The following is a 17,225-nucleotide window of genomic DNA, read 5'->3' as shown; positions in this document are numbered from 1 at the left end:
CAGTTTATGTGAATGACCTCCCATCACTATGTATTAATGAAAAGGTTAAATGTCTGATCTATGCTGCTGAGATAACATGAAAACTCTTTTCCACAGTAGCTAATAACGAACATTGTGTCAATTTACAATTGACCATAAATAATCTTGCTAAATGGTGTCAGTGGTTGCTTAACTTAAATCCTAAAAACATACTGTGTCCTTTCCTATACAGACACAAACACTGTGCTGCCACTTTATTAGGTACACCTACCTAGTAGCGTGTTGAGCCTCCTTTAGCCTTCAAAACAGCTTGAATTCGTCTAGGCATGAATTGAATAAGATGCTGAAAACGTTGTGCAGGGATGGAGTACCATGCAGACATGAGTGTGTCACGCAGTTCCTTGAGATTCGACCGAGGTCTAGGATTGCAGCGAACAGCCGTTTTCCAGCTCATCCCAAAGATGTTCAATAGGATTGAGATCTGCAGATTGAGCGGGCCACTTCAGCAAAGAAAAGTCATTGTCATGTTCCTGGAACCATTCCATAGTGATTCGGGCTTTATGCACCGGCGCATTATCCTGGAAGTAACCATCTGACTAAGGATAAACTGTCAACATGAATGGATGCACTTGTTTAGGTACAATGTGCATTCAGACGTGAATCTATGGGTATCAATGGACCCAACGTGTGCCAAGAAAACATTTCCCACACCATAACACTGCCACCACCACCTTGCACAGTAGTTGTCAGACATGACGGGTCCATGGATTCATGTTGTTTTCACCAAATTCTGAGCCTTCCATCAACATGATGCACCAGGAACTTCGATTCGTTATACCAAGCAACTGTTTTCCAATCCTCGATAGTCCAGTGCTGGTGTTGCTGTGTTCTTCATTAACAACAAAGGTACGCGATGTCGCCGTCGGCTGTTGTAGCCCATTCGCCACTAAGTGCGACTAGTAGTTCGTTGCAATATTTTTTTCTGCGCACCAAGGTTGTATTCTGACGTGATGTGCGACTTTGTGGCCCGTCTGTTTATTATTAAGTATTAATTTAAACTATTAAATTGTTAAGTTTATTAACCCAAATTTCTTATAATGAGTTATTATTAGTAATACTTGAATATTAATTTTCTGGAGTGGAACACGTCGAGTTCACGTATATCTCCAAGAATGAGTGAACTTATTTGCACACAAATGGTATTTTTAGGAGCATATTATCTACTACTAGTATTACTATTGTCAGCTTAGCAATAAATGAAAAACTTATCGTATGACACATCAAAAGACATCAACAGTTGTCGACTTAAATCCTTGAAAATCAATAATAAAATTAAAAGAAGTTATTTTATCGTTTCATATACGGGTTCTGGTTAAGAGTACTTCTTCTTTTCTATTTTTACGAAGGCTAGAAGTCCACAATTGTGGTTCAGGTTTTATTTGAAATAGCTTGTTATTTGTTTGCATTTTCCACAGAAGTGTCCATTGTTCCATAGATGTTCTTCGTATATTATATCTATAATCAGGATATGGGAGTAGGTCATTAAAAGGAATTATTAATCAAATTCATCTTGGAACACCATTAGCAATAACACTTCTTGTGGCTTTCGGGCAGATACAGTATGTGGGACAAATAATGCACACCGTTACAGTTTCGCCCACTTGGCACTTCTTTTGGAGTATCAAATTTTGTGCTTTTTACACTCCTTCTGAAGGCAACTGCACAACGAAGGCACTGTAAGTTCGGCTGTGTGTACGAAAAAAAAAAGTCATGTCACTGTATCACATCAACTGCCAAATGTAAATATAAAACTTATGGGTTATATTTAAGGAAGGCCTCCACCCCCACCAAAAGGATTCGCTAATATTTTGGCAAATGCGTTACTCTTAATCATTCCTACATCTGTCTCGGCGGTGCCAAAATAGCATAAAAGGTGTCAATCTTTCATTTTTTTTTGTTTACTGCCTCCCTACCCCTTGTCGCTGTGCCCTAAAACATACGAATAACCTCACTTTGTACGTACAGAAGTAGCACTTAAGGAAGACATGAGAAGAGTTGATTTTTAATAAGCTAATCTTAATTGAGTGTATTACTTGATTTATTCTTAAAGTGAATAAGCAGAAAGATTGTCTGCTTATTCACTTTAAATAATAGTGAATAACCGACATACGTCAAATTTCGTGGCTTAAAACTAATAAAATGCATTTGAAACGATAAAATAATTTCGTTTTAATTTTCTGACTGATTTATAATTATGGAAAATTTAATAGACTTGAAAATTTGAACTACTATTTTACTCTCGGGACATACCATCCTGGAAATCATCTAGCAATTATAACCGAACCAATGAGGAATTATGTAAACTTAATATATAAGATAAATTTTAGGCTGAAATAAAATTTGTAATTCAACTTTTTTCTAAATACGAAAGTATATTCATATTCATCATATTCATATTGAATGTCCAATACATTCCAAAGTATAATTTCTTCGTTTCACCCGAGCGTGCTTGCTTGTAACTTATAATATTTCCTACATTGCAAAAAGTAAACGGACATCGAACACACTGTATTCTTGTCGGTAGACTCCAAACCAATTTTTGATAACAGATTATAATCTTATTTATTGAAGTAGTGTGATCTAAATAGACGATCTTTAGCCAGAGGTCGAGTTAGAGTTTGTTTATACTGACCCTCTTGGCTGGCTCCCGTATTGTACTTCACATAGTCCTCAAGTGGCAGTGACTAATGTCTACCCCTTTACTTCCTTATTTATAAACCGCGGAACTTTATTTCATCGTTAAGCAAACATTAGAGGGGAAGCCTACGGCACTTCGTACATATTATAAAAAAAAAATTCCAGACAGCATAGATGCTCAATATAGAGCAAACGCAGCTATCATGGCCTCCATAATCGTAATTCATAATTCTTTCTGTTCAGCTTTAGGAGATCAGAAGCAATTTGACGTGACAGAAGACATGCTAGTTCACTGTAGTTATTACAGCGAGAGACAAAAAAGAAGAAAAAACACTCTGTGTGACATGTGGTGGTTTGATGCTTGCCGACAAAAAAATAACATTCTTCACTTAACTCTTTCTTCCATAATTAAACAGCGCTTTCTCTATTTCTGCAATGGAATGTGATAATGTGCAGTAACAGCCTTCTTTAGAATGCCCTTACATTTTAGAAATGTGCGGTTAAGATGCCCTTAATAAACAGTCCCTTGAAATTCACAGTATAATAATTATTCTTGCAAAAGAAAACGCGGTTTTTAATTCTTTTATAACCATTTTAATAAAATGAACGTGAAACGAAAATAGAAATATTCGGAACTATTTAACTTTTATAATTTCATCTAAACACATTTTTGTTCTGGCATAAAGTGTTTTTAGGTCATCTCATTTCTTTCGTCTGTCCAAACTTGAATTCTCTAGTTTTATAACCATCAGAATTTGATCAATCCTTTAAAAGTTATTCTTTGGGATTACAAGTTCGTAAAACAATGACATGCAAAAATTCCTTCCCATTCAATAAAATTTCCAATCCTGAAAGTTCCCCTGCCCGATATATTTTGGTCTTCCTTCCCTGTTCTTCGTTCACCTACGCTGTGATCTAGGAATCACGCTGTGGAGTCACGCTGAAGGCTAAATTGGCACTAGATAGTAAACATTACTGACCTTCAATGATGCTAGTTCAACAAATCTACTCCACAGTCAACGTCGTGTCAAAAGCCGGGAGGAAATGGCCAAACTTTCTGCGTTTTAAAGCAACGTTTTTGGTTTGCAATGAAGGTTTTTATACGGTAGCTGTGATATCCTTCTTTGATGGGTGCTGGGTGTTTTGGCAAATCAAAGGACAGGGTTATGATCCGGGTCTGAACCAGAGTACTATCTTGTTTCGTAAATAAGCGTTTTACATGCACAATCCTAATATAAAAAAGAAACAAAAAGGTGACTTTCTGGACTTTTGTCTGTGTACTTCTTGTGAAGCAAAAGAACTACTTCAGCTTGCGAAATCGAAAAAAAGTGCGAAAAATTTGAATTTATGACAAAAAGAATCTATTAACTTTTTAACGGTTCTATCAAGATCGCTGTAAAACGCTTAGTCATACATAATTGCTTGGCACTCAGAGTTCTAAAAGAATTCGACACAAAGATCTTGAACTAGGTTTGTTGACCTTTGGTCGTACTTTTTCTGCTACTCTAGAAACGCTGCCAATGTCCTAGAATTTCTGATCAGCCGCATGTGATGTTTCAATTTAAGTCACTTGGATATCCATACCGTTTGTTGACTAACTCTCTGTCACTATCTATCTCAAATTATCAATTCACAGCTATGAAATCCACATATATAATGATTAGAAACTATTTCATGCTTGTCAGTTAAATCGAATCATTCCTCTTTCATTAATGAAAATTGGAAATAAAGTTTTCTCATTTGGAAATTGTGTTCTCAATTAATACAAACCGAGAAAAAAATTAGCCAAACAATTTGCAACAATTTAGAATTTACTTCGTCATATATGGAAGCTTGTGAAAGTTATTTTCCAGAAACAGAAGAGTCATGTCCATGATCTATATTAAAAACAATCGGTGAACACTAAAGGGAACCCATAGTTGCACTTATTTCCATCCCAACCAAACCCTCCGTTGAAAAAAAAAAAAAAAAAACACTAACAAAATAGAGATAATTCATCGACCATTGCTTTCATTATAAAAGAGGAAAATTGCCAGAATATCACTTAATGATAATGAAGCCAGTGTGTACTGAACGTTTCATGAACATCAAAAGACAAGCGAAGCTCGATGGAAAAAGAATGTCTTTCCTATTTTAAACCGTTTCAAAGATGGTTTAGGAAAGATAAATCAGTTAATTTAAGTTCCAAGGAGTGAGTTTACGTACTCGAAGTTTCTCTTCCTCTCTCTCTCTCTCTCTCTCTCTCTCTAGTTTCCGTTCCACAGGGTAAGATGCGGAATGTGTTTATACAGTCGTTTCCTAATTTAGCCGCAGCATCAACCGCTAGCGGGTATTCCCGGTAAAACAGCAGCAGATGACAGTTCCAGCCATATGTCCCTAAAAAATAAAGTTGCAAATCCTGGATGATATCGACAAGAGGAGACCAGAAATAACATCACCAGCGCGCTGCTTTGCAATATTAGTTCTGCTGTAATATGTTACACTATTTCCTCTCCAGATTTGCATCATAGTTACTAATCTCAACACAGAAGAGATCGTGATCAATAGAGGGTGATGGGCTACACATTCCAAATTTATGAGAGTGTTTCAAAAAAGATTTGTACACACCAGAAGTAATTATGAGAGAAGGCTAAAACAAGCACGGTGTATGACACTTTTGAAATACAGTCACCAGGAAAAAGTGACATATTTTTGCTACCTCTCAATATACTTCCGCAGTTCAGTTTTTAGAAGTCTCTTCTGACTGTGCTTCAAACCACGACCCGGCAGTATAAATCACCTCAGCATCAGCAGCAAAGTGCTGAATCACAAGAAAAGGACTTCAGGGCAGGAAAGTGGAAGAAATCAGAGGTTTCCAGGATGCGGCAACATTTCCGTTTTTCCTGGTTTGTTATTTGGGGTTTAGGAGCATTAGCAACTAAGGCCATATTGCTCCAGGATATGCGGTGGTCATTCCCTGACCTTTCTGCGGGCTCGAACCCCGGTCTAATCAAGAAGCGTGTGCTACGCACTTCTCCACCTTCCCACCTGGCTACGGAGGCGCCCGTTTTTCCTGGCACATCTACAACATTTCATGTGCACATTGTGCACATGAAATGTTCTGACCCCTTACCTTCTTCTGGTAAGGGGTCAGAAGTCTGGGAACCCATCCAGCAGACACTTTAAGAACTGGTGATGGATCATATTCTCCACAGACCCTGCACTAATTTAAAGCTCTGCTAGTTGTTTGACGCTAATACGGCGATCTTCAAGGATTAATTCCTCAATTTTTGCAATACTCGGTTCTGTTAAAGCAGGTTTTGAGCGTCCTTCTGGAATTTCTTCATCGTGCATCGAGGTTCTTCTACATTTCAATTATTCACACCACTGTGCAACAACGCTGTAACCTGGACAGTCGTCTCCACAAAAAGTGACCATTTGTTCGTAGATTGCTTTCAGTGTTTTCCCTTGTAGAAAGAGGAACCGAATCACTCATCTGCATTTCACTTTATCCATTATGACACTTCACTTCGTTCAGCGCTTCAAAGAAAAAAAAAATAAATTGTCAGATCGAAACCGAAATTTGTGTGGTTGCTATAGAGATTTCAAGGTATCAAACAAAATAAAATTCATCGTACTATCGCAACTATCTCTCAGTGAATAGCAATATTTTTAAAACTCCCCTCGTATTTATCTGGATCAAAATGATTTAGTTAATATTGCCTTTTTGGGAGAACATTCTTTTTTCCGATACCATTCTGATAAGGAAAATAAGAGATGCACAATGCACTTTTGTGTCTTCCAAACAACAAGAATATCAGGTTTAATGTGCGCCCAGTCCCCTCATTTGATATGCCCCCCTCCGATAAGGTTGTCGCATGCATTCTATTCATAGCACATAGACACATTGTGCGAGACTTCACGCTATCTCTTCACTCTAGTGCATGGTTGTCACCACCTGCCTAGGAGTGAAAAGTGTAATTAACTGTAGTACTCGTAGCCAACCAATTTCGTCATTCACATTGACTTGGCGACCTACAGTATCCAAAGCTGTAAGGAGTAAACGTTCCGTGAGGCCCTCATCGCTTAATAATATTATCCCGCTCGATTCATTGGAGTCCATGAGAGTATGCCTTCCCATTGTTTTTGGACATCCTTCAAAATACATGTATAAGTTAGTCGTAAGTGATAACGGATAGAGATATGCGCTAAGTATTGAAACAAAGAAAAGAAAGTGGAATGGGCCGAAGAGAAAATATAAAAAAAAGTATACAGTGTTTTTGTTTGTATTCTATATTAAAAAGGGAAAAAATAACGGCTAATTGCAGTTCAGATTTCAATACTTGCTTAGTTTACTGTACATACAAACTCATATACAGTAAACGTTATTACAAATTCATTCTCACGATTATCTGATGTTATTTAGCTGCATGTTAAGTGGATTGGTCTAAAAATACATTTAATCCCATGTCGCCTCTTCACTTTATCATGAAAGTGTATTTGTCTCAAATGTAGTGCATAATTTATGTGTCCCATTAACCCTTATTTGAATTGACTCCGAGTCTTTTGAATTTCATTCAGCGTTTTAACTGTGGCACCCAGTTACTAAATTTCCAGACAACTGTATATTTGCCAAGTTACACTTATGCTTCGTGACTCAGTGGGAGGTCTGTTCGCACGCATTACTTGGCATTACAGCGAGGCAACTTAATCCAAACGTTGCAAAAGTGAAGGCTGGAATTTTGGTTTTCCTGCCAACAGATACACCCTTCCTAAATACATTTTTTTTTCCATACGACATGTAACTTATTCATGGTTTAAAATTCTTAGCTATCTCTACAACTGCTGATGAGCTACCTCTAACGCAAAGTTCGCTGCCCTTGATTATCATCTAGGGACCCACTGGGAGTACATCAGAGAAGACAACTGCTTAGAAAGAAGTCACTGGACATTGCTGTTGTTGAGTTAGTGGCGCGAAAGCTGCTGAGACCATATTGAACCTATTAAAATCATGCAATAAAGGTGTTTCGTTTTTATGGCCTTGTAGTCCTAAATTCAATGATATGCATGCATTAATTAAGGAGAATGAAGATTCTTTCAATGCGTTGTCTAGCTTCTAGCACATCTCGTAGAGATAAGATTACACATAAGTGTAAGAAATGCTACTTTTAGTCCCTTACAATATTTAGGATCTCATTACGTGTTGTACTTGGCACTGGCAACCAACGCACAGGAAGACAGAGATCAGTTAAATTCTGTAGACTTCAAGAGCAGCCTGAAAATCCTCGCTCGATATGCAATAATATTAGTTATCCGCTGATGAAAATGCAGTTGGTTACTCCACCAAGCAATTTAACACAGCCAAAGAGTTAAGGCACGGATACTTCCTCCATCTAGTTTGGAAATCGCTAGAATCGTTTGAAAAATGTGAGGATCACTGCATCAAAAATCTTTGTGACACTACAATAAAAACGGCGGCCTTCCTATAAAGAAAACTCATTCTTTCGAACCAATATTTTAATATTAACGAACTTACCTGTAATCTCTGTCGTCGTCAGCCATGATGGAACTTTAGGTTAAGGGAAGGTCCTAGGAAATGAAACATATCATGTCTTATTGCTTTATACATTCTACAGACTTACAGTATAATTAAAACTTGATAAAACGCGATTCTATACTTTACTTAGAATAATACTTGAATCAAAATTTTCAAAATTTCCTTTCTATCTCTAGTGTACACTGAATTCGATCTGAGTAATGTAGCCTGTTTATTATGGACCAGAATTTCTCTAGTTCGATGTCGTACATGAATTCATCAGAACTAAACAGATTAATGAAAAGAATTTTTCCATAAAAAGGAAAAATAGTTCTAGCACATTTAAGGTCTTCAATTCCAATCAATTAAAATTTTTACAGCTTCTGTATACTGCGTAGCTGGGTGGATGAAATGAAACTTTGTTAAAGTCTCAATAAACTAAACTTATAATTTCATATCTAAAAAAAAAAATGTTTTTACATTAAGCCGTTTAGTGTTAACCATCTGTAGGTAATAGTTAACTTCTGGTTAACTGTCTCAGAATTTAAGTTTGAAAAATTACAGTATAGCCCGTGTTAAAACAGAAAATACGCAAGTTGAAGAGTAATTTAAATTATAGTTTCATCTATGCATTTTCTTTCGATGTAGAATATATTGTTATTAATATAACTCAAATATCCCATTATTACGTGAAGTCATAATCATTATGAGACCCTTAGTTTGATTCATTACTTATTTAGATTCTCAATGAAAGAACCATTAGCATTACAGAAGCTGCCAGTTGACGAAATTAATGCACAGCATCAAGTTAGTTATAGGTACGTAGGAATCTAAAGTTTCTCACAGACACAAATCCGTCCACAGCAGCTTTCCAAAAAGTTATTGGGTCCTCACATTCTGAATCTGGTGTTTGTAAGGTGCACGTTTGTTTGGTGCTGCAATGCAGTGGGTGTGTGGTCTGCTATCCACTGGTGCCAATATCGCCCAGTTGACTTAGGATCACATCCAACATGCAGCGCAATTTGCCTGGAAGACCATCTAGCCTCAGAGCCTCTCGCAGGTTAACTCTTTTAGAGAGGGCAGAATTTTTCTGCCAGTGGAATTCAATCATTCTCAACTTTGGTAAGGTGCACGTTTTTTTCCCTTCATTTCTTTGTGTTGAATAATTTTAGGATTCCTTGTGACTGTTCTGGACCTCTGTACACAAAGTGACATCCTCTTTGTGGGAATCTTCTAAAACAATGCAAGATTCATTACATAGCACAATAAAATTGTCCTTGACCTAGACATATCGCTGAATATCGCTTTTTTTGCAACTTAAGTTCTTCTTGAGTTGAGAACACATGCATTTTTTTTAGCTCCGTTCGGTTATCAGTATTTCCAATAACCATATATGAAGTTGTAAATCTGCCGGTGACTCTACCTGATAAAAACTTTTATATGAAGATAATTGAAAAACGAATACAAACTTGATTGCTGTTCGTACTGAACTTCTGTTGACATTGCTAACAGCATTCTTCTGACTGCGATATGACTATCAACATTAGAGTCTCTTTGTTCCACAGCAGTCAAGATGCACCCATGCAGAAAGGCTTAATATCTTTCGTAGGAATTCCAACGATCTTAACTGACATTTTTAAACTGGTGAAGGAAAGTTAATTTTTCAAGAAAAATCTTTCTGATCATTAGACGAACGAAAAACAGTTTTAATAAAGAAATTTCATGCAGCCTTAAAAATCTTAAAGTATAGATCGTTTTAAGCGCATCAATGTCCAAGTGTTAACTTTGTCATAAATCTTTCAGAAACTATTTGGCAGACGTCAAAGGAGAAAGTGATGAATTAGCTCATTCGCACAATACAGTCTTTGTTCTATCGAAAAGAATGTCATTTGTTATATTAGCACTAGCTTCAAAAGCAAGTGCTAACAGTTTATGCTTTTAAGAACCTATTAAACTTGTTCAGGGAAAAAATAACGGAATTATAATTATTCAAGTATAAAACGTTTATTATTTTAAATTAAAAACTGATTAAAGTTTTAAAATTAGAAAATTAGAAGGGGGTTCTCCTTGTACATTTTCTCAGTTTTAAAAGCAGCAATGTTTTGCTGAAACAACAAGTAACTTACTTTATTAGTTAAATACATTTCATTAGTTGTATTTAAAATGCTGAATATTGTGTTTTCATCTGAAAAATAAGATGAAAAGAATCTTCTTGAGACTTTTATATTAACAAACGAACAAATATTTTGACTTTTGGATGTTTTTTTGCTGATTGGTTGGTTATTTATCCCCCTTTTTTTTCGATTCATCCACCTCTTTGACCATATTATGCCAGATCATATGGTACTAATTCTTATGCTGGGATTTCGGCGATCTTTGCTTTTTTCTCTCCTTTACTGTCTATACGTAGTATTAAATAAATGTAACTGAGAATATTTTCTTTTATTTTAAATGTTTTGGTAAAAGTTTATTGCCTTTTGAAAGGAGAAGATAGCTGTTATATTACCATTATCCCTTATGCTATTTAAAATCTTTGTAGGTATGAAAGTTCTTGCGTTAAGAGCGGAACCTTATCGAAGATTTTTGTTTGTGGAAAGGCATGCTGGCGTTCATTACATATTCTGTGCATTCCGGTAGTAGATTAAATTACTCTACTGATCGGGGGATGTTGCAGGGCTCATATCGTAGGGTGTCTTACGCATGCATGTCTTATTCTTAATCGCGTGAGGATACGTTAGCTGGGATAATTTACTCTTCCCAAGATTGTAATGTATATTTGGGTACATTTTGTGTTACTTGAAAGTGTTTTTATTATTTGTGGTGATGCAAAAAGTTCGCTATATATATATATATATATATATATATATATACACACTGCCTACCATTAATATCGGCGCATTATAGCCTTAGTTACTAATGCGCCAATAAAACCCAACAACCAACAATTAATAACCGGACACCTGCCTTCAGACAAAAAAAAACCTTTGATTGTGTCATTTAATATTTTATGCTGAAACCTTTTGCTTTTATGACGGCCTTGAATCTTCGAGGCATACTCTCAACCACCTTTTTATAAATACCACGTGATATGTTCCTCCATTCGGCCTTTAATGCAACCACCAGTTCGGCCTTTTTCTTTGGACTCGATGATTCAATACATCCTAAAGATACTCGATAAGGTTCAGATCAGAGCTCTGGGCTGGCCAATCCAACTTTTCCACACTCATATCCTCAAACCACACAGTCACGACCCGAGCAGTATGGCATGGCACGTTGTCTTGCTGATACAGGTATAGGCCTTCCCCGAAGTATTACCATAATGTTGGAAGTGCATAATTGTCCAGGCTGCCCTGTTATTGCACAGCATTCATGGGTTTATAGATAACGACTAATGGGCCCAAGCCAAACCATGAAACCATGACACTGCCTCCAACAAACTTCATTGTTGGGAGATTACAATCAAGAACGAACTGTTCCCTTCGCATTCGACACAGCCAGGAACAGCCATCAGACTGGTAAAGTGCGAACCTCGACTCGTCTGTACATAAGACTGTTTTCCACTGCCCTATAGTCCAGGATTCGCGCTCCTTACATCATGTCAATCGGCGTCCAGCATTTTTTGAGATGATCAATTCTGTTGAACCGTTGAGTTAATTCTGTCGAACGTGTCATCTTGCATGTCCATTTTTGCAATTGTCTGTTCGAAGCCCAGTGTGCATATTTATAGCAGGTTGTGTGACGTGTTACCTGCATAGCACCTGTTTCCCCATCCATGGAGGGGTGTCCGGATATTAACGGTAGCACAGTGTATATAACAATTCCTATAATGCAAACCGAAAAAAAAAATCATATAAATTAATTAAATTTAAAAACATCATTTAATTTCGAATACGTCTTACTTCCACCTTAAATTCTTTTTGTATTATTAGTATTATTGTTGCCGCGAAATTCTCTCTCTCTCTCTCTCTGTTTAAATGGGTTAGTCATATATCTTCATGAATGCATAGTTCCAAACAGCTCAAGGGCTCTCTTCTAAACATACTCGAGTTATCAAGGATACTAATCCCTCCGCCAACTTCCTTGTGCATGGCATTTCGAATTAACCATTCGCTTCTCTTAGGAACTTCACTAAGTGGGAATTAAAAAAAACACTTCCCGGAAACACGGTGGATCTTAGCGCAACCATTTAAAGACGATATTGCGAAACAGGAAATCTTCTACTTCCTAGTAAGGCTATTTATGACCCGGTATGCTCCTAGCGGTCTCCGTATCCGAGTGGTCAGGAGCAGAAATGCAGTAGCACACTCCTTAAGTAGACCGAGGTTCAAGCCCCTGACCGCTAAATACGGTAGATCTGCCAACTCGCACTGGACCGGCGAGGCAGATTATGGTCCATTTCCCTCAACATGAATTGTTGAGGAGGCTTCCATCCTGCAGTGGGTTGATAATGGCTGCACTTTACTTCTTTTTGTTTTTTTATGCTCCTAAGAGATGTGAGATTTAAAAGGCAACTGGAAATAAGTGTTCTTTAATCAAAGCACCGGTCAAAAGAAGGGAGGGGAGCCACCAGTCCCACTTCGTGATTGAAAGTGTCGTGTCAGGCGGAGAGGTTAGGCGGTACTGCAGATGACTCAGCTTCTGAAGGTTACAAGAAAAGTAAATTAATGTGTAGCTTTCGGAATTTTGAGTCATTAAAGGTCGAAGCTGAAGAAAGAGCAAGAGACTCTCTTTCCTTAAGTTCAAAGCTGTCTTTGGCTACAAATGAAAACAAGATAAAAAAATCTGATAAAGTTCCGTTCGCCATGAGTGAATAAACTAAGAAACTGACAGGAGAGTGTAAGAAAAGTGATATTATTGATGTCTCATTTCAACCATTCTCTCTTTTTTTCACCATATAATTGACTACACTACCCTGCCCTATTGAAGCCTTCTTTTGTCTCTTTCGTACTCTGCTTCTTAACTTCCTGCGTGTTACTCGGAGGTTATGAAATATTTCAAGGAAAGGTTGTTTCCAAACAGACAGTGAAATCCGATTCAAAATCGAATTTTCTTATAAAAAACATTAAAAATTGCGAGTACGTATCAAATGTATGACCCTATACAAATAATTGTGCGCAGTCTGAGTTTTCAAATTTTATGTTATAAATTCGATAAAATATACAATATATAATTCGTATTACATTAGATTATTGAAAGTTTAGTCATCAGCAAAATAGGCAAACCGACCAAGAATAAATGCAATTTACAGACTTAACACTCTGATGCCCCATCGCCTTAGTTGCTTTGGCACAAAAACGAACCAAACCTAATTAAGGCAACGATTAAGAAATCAAAAAATAAGCAGTTGTACACATTTAATATTAACTATTCACAAACTGCACTACGTACAAAGAAACGTTTGTTTCCTCGGCATAAAATTAACGTACAAAGTGAGAAACGAAGAACAAAAACAATGTAAATTGAAAACTTGGTGTATTAGATTTGGCAACCATTGATAGGTGGCGCTGATCATCAATTTACTGAAATTCTTAAAAATATTTGCATTAGTATTAGTAGAGGCATATTATACAAGAAAGCAAGCTTATACAGCATTAGCTGTATAAAAAAACACTTCCCATTTCACCCATCCATTCGCTCCAAAAGTTTGTCCAGTTCGTCCTTGAATTTATTTAAGCTATCAACTCCACAACGACAGATGGAAGTTTGTTCCAGCAATCAATCACACGCTGCCTAACGACAAATTTCCGCACATCTATTCTACTACTGTCTTCCCTCACCCTCAATTTGAATAAATTATGCCCCCTCAAGTTGGTAATCTGAGCAAGAGGAAGAATCCCATCAGCACCGAGCCTGCTCAAACCATTCAAGGCCTTATACACCTCAATCAGATCACCTCGCAGGTGCCTAGTCTCCAGACGTTGCAATTTGCAGAACTTAAGTCATTCTTAGTAAGAGCACCCCCTTTCTCTACATCCTTCCTAAAATGAGGTCTCCAGACCTGTACACAGTAGTCAATGTGTAGCGGACCATTTCCTTATACAAAGGGACAATCACCTCCTTATTCCTGCTAGCAAAGTTCCTGTATATCAATGATTGGCAGCCTGTCTGCACTGCTGAGAACATTTCATATCTGGCTGCACAATTATTCCCAGGTCTCTTTCATTCTCCACTACCCAAGTGTAACACCACCCAGTGGTATATTTCTCTAAGATTAGACTACTGCTACCCATATACAATACTCTGTTTTTGTCAATGTTAAAATTCAGTTGCCACTTCTCAGCCCATCTGCCCAACTTTTCTAGATCCTGTTGTAGTACCACACTGCCATCACTGCGATTAATGACCCTGCCAACCTTTGTATCATCTGAAAACTTGATCATTAAGCCTGATATACTTTCATCAATATCATTAATAAATACACAAAACAACAATGGGCCCAACACCGAACCTTGGGGGACTCCGCTAATAACATTAGTCCACGAAGAGGAGTGTCCATTGATTACCACTCATCCTTTTATCCATTTTATATATAATATTATATTTTTAGTAGCCTTATTACCTGAACACTTAAATATGCGAGTCAACCCATGATGTGTGGAGGGGAATTATTAATCCTGTTCTCCCATTAGTCACTAAAAATGTCAAAAATGTTGTCGTACAAATAGTGATTATCTATCATCCTCTCAGAATTAGTGTGAAACAAATAAATGATCTCCATTACAAATTTGCCTAGGTATAGTAAGCGATATAAAAAGAGGAAAATAGGAACCATCTGCGACTTCACACTTTCTTGGTGTATTAGGATAGTCTATTTGGACAAAAAACTTTCAGAAACTATTTTATATCTTTTGCTATATCTTATTCCAGATTTAGTACACGACTTGAAGAACAGGTGAGGTAACGTTTTCTCAAACATATGACTCAATATAGCATTGGTGAACATACAGATGGAATTGAGTGGATGGAAGATGTCAGTGAACAGCAGTTTCGAGAAGAGTGAAAAAAGGGATGATCTGTGTCTGAAAGAAGTTATACAACTATGCCTTTCCGTTATGACGTTTTTTGCCATGTCCTTTTCTTTCTGAGCACTCCTTAAAGTAACAACACAAAAAGGGTAACGAGGCTGGTACACTTATCTTTCCTTTTATTTTCATATATGATTTTTATGTTATATTTAACAAAAATAATCAGCCTATTTGTGACGAGACACACGCACGTCCATATAAAAATCGAAAGCTCTTACTTGACAGAATTCGGATATTTTCCAAAGAGCAAAACTTTGAGATAAATTGTCACGAACCTAGAGATGAAAGAAGAACAGGCTGATGGGGAAAATCAAGATCTTGCAGTGGAGGCGAGGGTTCCTACTTCGGATCGGGACCGGACAAAGGTGACTAAGCTACCCGTCACTCCTACACTCCACACGGAATGACGGACTGGCCAAGCGATTCAGAAAAGCGGAGACTTAGCCCGCCCTTTAGGTTTATATTTAGACACCACAGCCAAGCGGACGATGTATTCCTTCAACTCAAGGGCGCTACAGTCCGTGTAGTGCCATATTTGTTACCACGTGGGCCATAAGTAAGTAGAAACCGGCGCGTGCCCACCCTACGGACCAATGAGTTTGGCCCACTTCGGATAAGTTTTCACGAGGCCTGCGCTGGAGCAAAAGTCAGATGAAGCACCCGGGAGCACGTGCCTCACACGGAAAGCCCCTGCAATCTGACAAACCGAGGCAAATGTCGTCTCTCTCTCTCTCTCTTTCTCTCCATCAGTTGATCTCTCGCGTCATCTCATCCTCCCTCACTCGCTGGCATTCTCACGTACTTCCTCCGTTTCTGACACATACGATTTCCAAATATGGACACAGGGAAACACGAGAGCGCGCGCAGGAACTCGCAACAAGCAGTAAAGGAAAGAAAATATTTCAAATCTTTGTAAAACGGAAAATTGGTTCTCGTATCAATCAGTAGAAGTGCTAATGACTTCTTATCTATTTAGCATTCGCACTGACGTAATTTGTGTAATTCGTCTTTCCGCGTCTAGTTCTATTTCCATCTATTTCACTGATTTTATTGTTTAACCACTGTGGCAATTATTCTATTCAATCGTTACCTTTGTTCATAAATTAGTGTATGTAATTGTGAAAAGCATAGATTTCTCACATTCTTTGCGAAAAATTCGTACCAGAAATTCTTACAGGTACATCAAGCCCAATGTTTACTGATATTGGACTTAATTTTTTCTAATATTTAAATTCATGTCAGAATTTATTGCCGGAAAATGTTTTTTTTTTTATTTATTGAATAAGTTGAAGCATATTAATAAGCAGGAATTAAATACACGCATACTAAAAGCTCGATAATTTATTTTTAAAAGAAATGTTGTTTAACTAACGTGATAAACATTAGAAAAAAATTATGCGAAAGTTCTCCAGAGAGTGAAATAAATATATATTTTAATCTTAGTAGATCGCCAATCTTAGTAGATACCCGTTGGAAAAAGACAATATGCAATGGAAACGCAAATATCACATAATAAGACCGTGGGGTAGCGTGCCTTTATCTAGTTATTTTGAAGGCAGCTGTGAGGGAATACGACCATTAAGATTAATCATGAAGCACTTTATTTGAGTCAAATATGAATTCCTTAGAGTGGCGAAAAGCTGTCAATTTCCAATTCAGAAAGCTGGTTATTGCAGTTGAGTCTGCAATAGTGCATCGATTATATTCCAAGACCAATGAGGAGTATGTTATGTATTTTTCATTCATTTTTCGGATTTTGTCCAAGACCAACTTAGAATTGATTTCCTAGGAGGGAACGGATCCAGGATTCTTTTTGGGCTCCGACTACAGATATAACGTGCTTTACTGTGTTCGATTTAAGGGCTAATGGGTTGGCCGTGGTAGGATATCATCGGAATATCCCCCAACCTCTGTTTAATACTTTTTTTGCTGCTATGCATTCTGAATTCCACCATGGTTTGGGAAATGGTGGAAACTAGGCGGATATCTTTAATTTGCAATTGTAACTG

General features: G+C 37.3%; 1 long non-coding RNA gene across 1 annotated transcript in view; it reads right to left on the bottom strand.

Annotated features, from left to right (window-relative positions):
* The window catches only part of LOC150077507 (uncharacterized), a 32,094-nt gene extending 16,200 nt beyond the window's left edge, over window positions 1-15,894 (bottom strand). Inside the window, exons 1-2 of the long non-coding RNA XR_016547725.1 lie at window positions 15,492-15,894; window positions 8,192-8,244 (exon numbers count right to left, since the gene is read on the bottom strand). This is a non-coding gene — a long non-coding RNA (uncharacterized LOC150077507). The remainder of the gene's footprint in view (window positions 1-8,191; window positions 8,245-15,491) is intronic.
* Window positions 15,895-17,225: the final 1,331 nt, after the last annotated feature.

This window comes from Mastigoproctus giganteus, chromosome 12 (assembly GCF_048544385.1).
Source record: "Mastigoproctus giganteus isolate SK-2022 chromosome 12, ASM4854438v1, whole genome shotgun sequence".
Lineage (NCBI taxonomy): Eukaryota > Metazoa > Arthropoda > Arachnida > Uropygi > Thelyphonidae > Mastigoproctus > Mastigoproctus giganteus.
The sequence above is the reverse complement of the archived record's forward strand: the minus strand, read 5'-3'. Positions and strand labels throughout refer to the sequence as shown.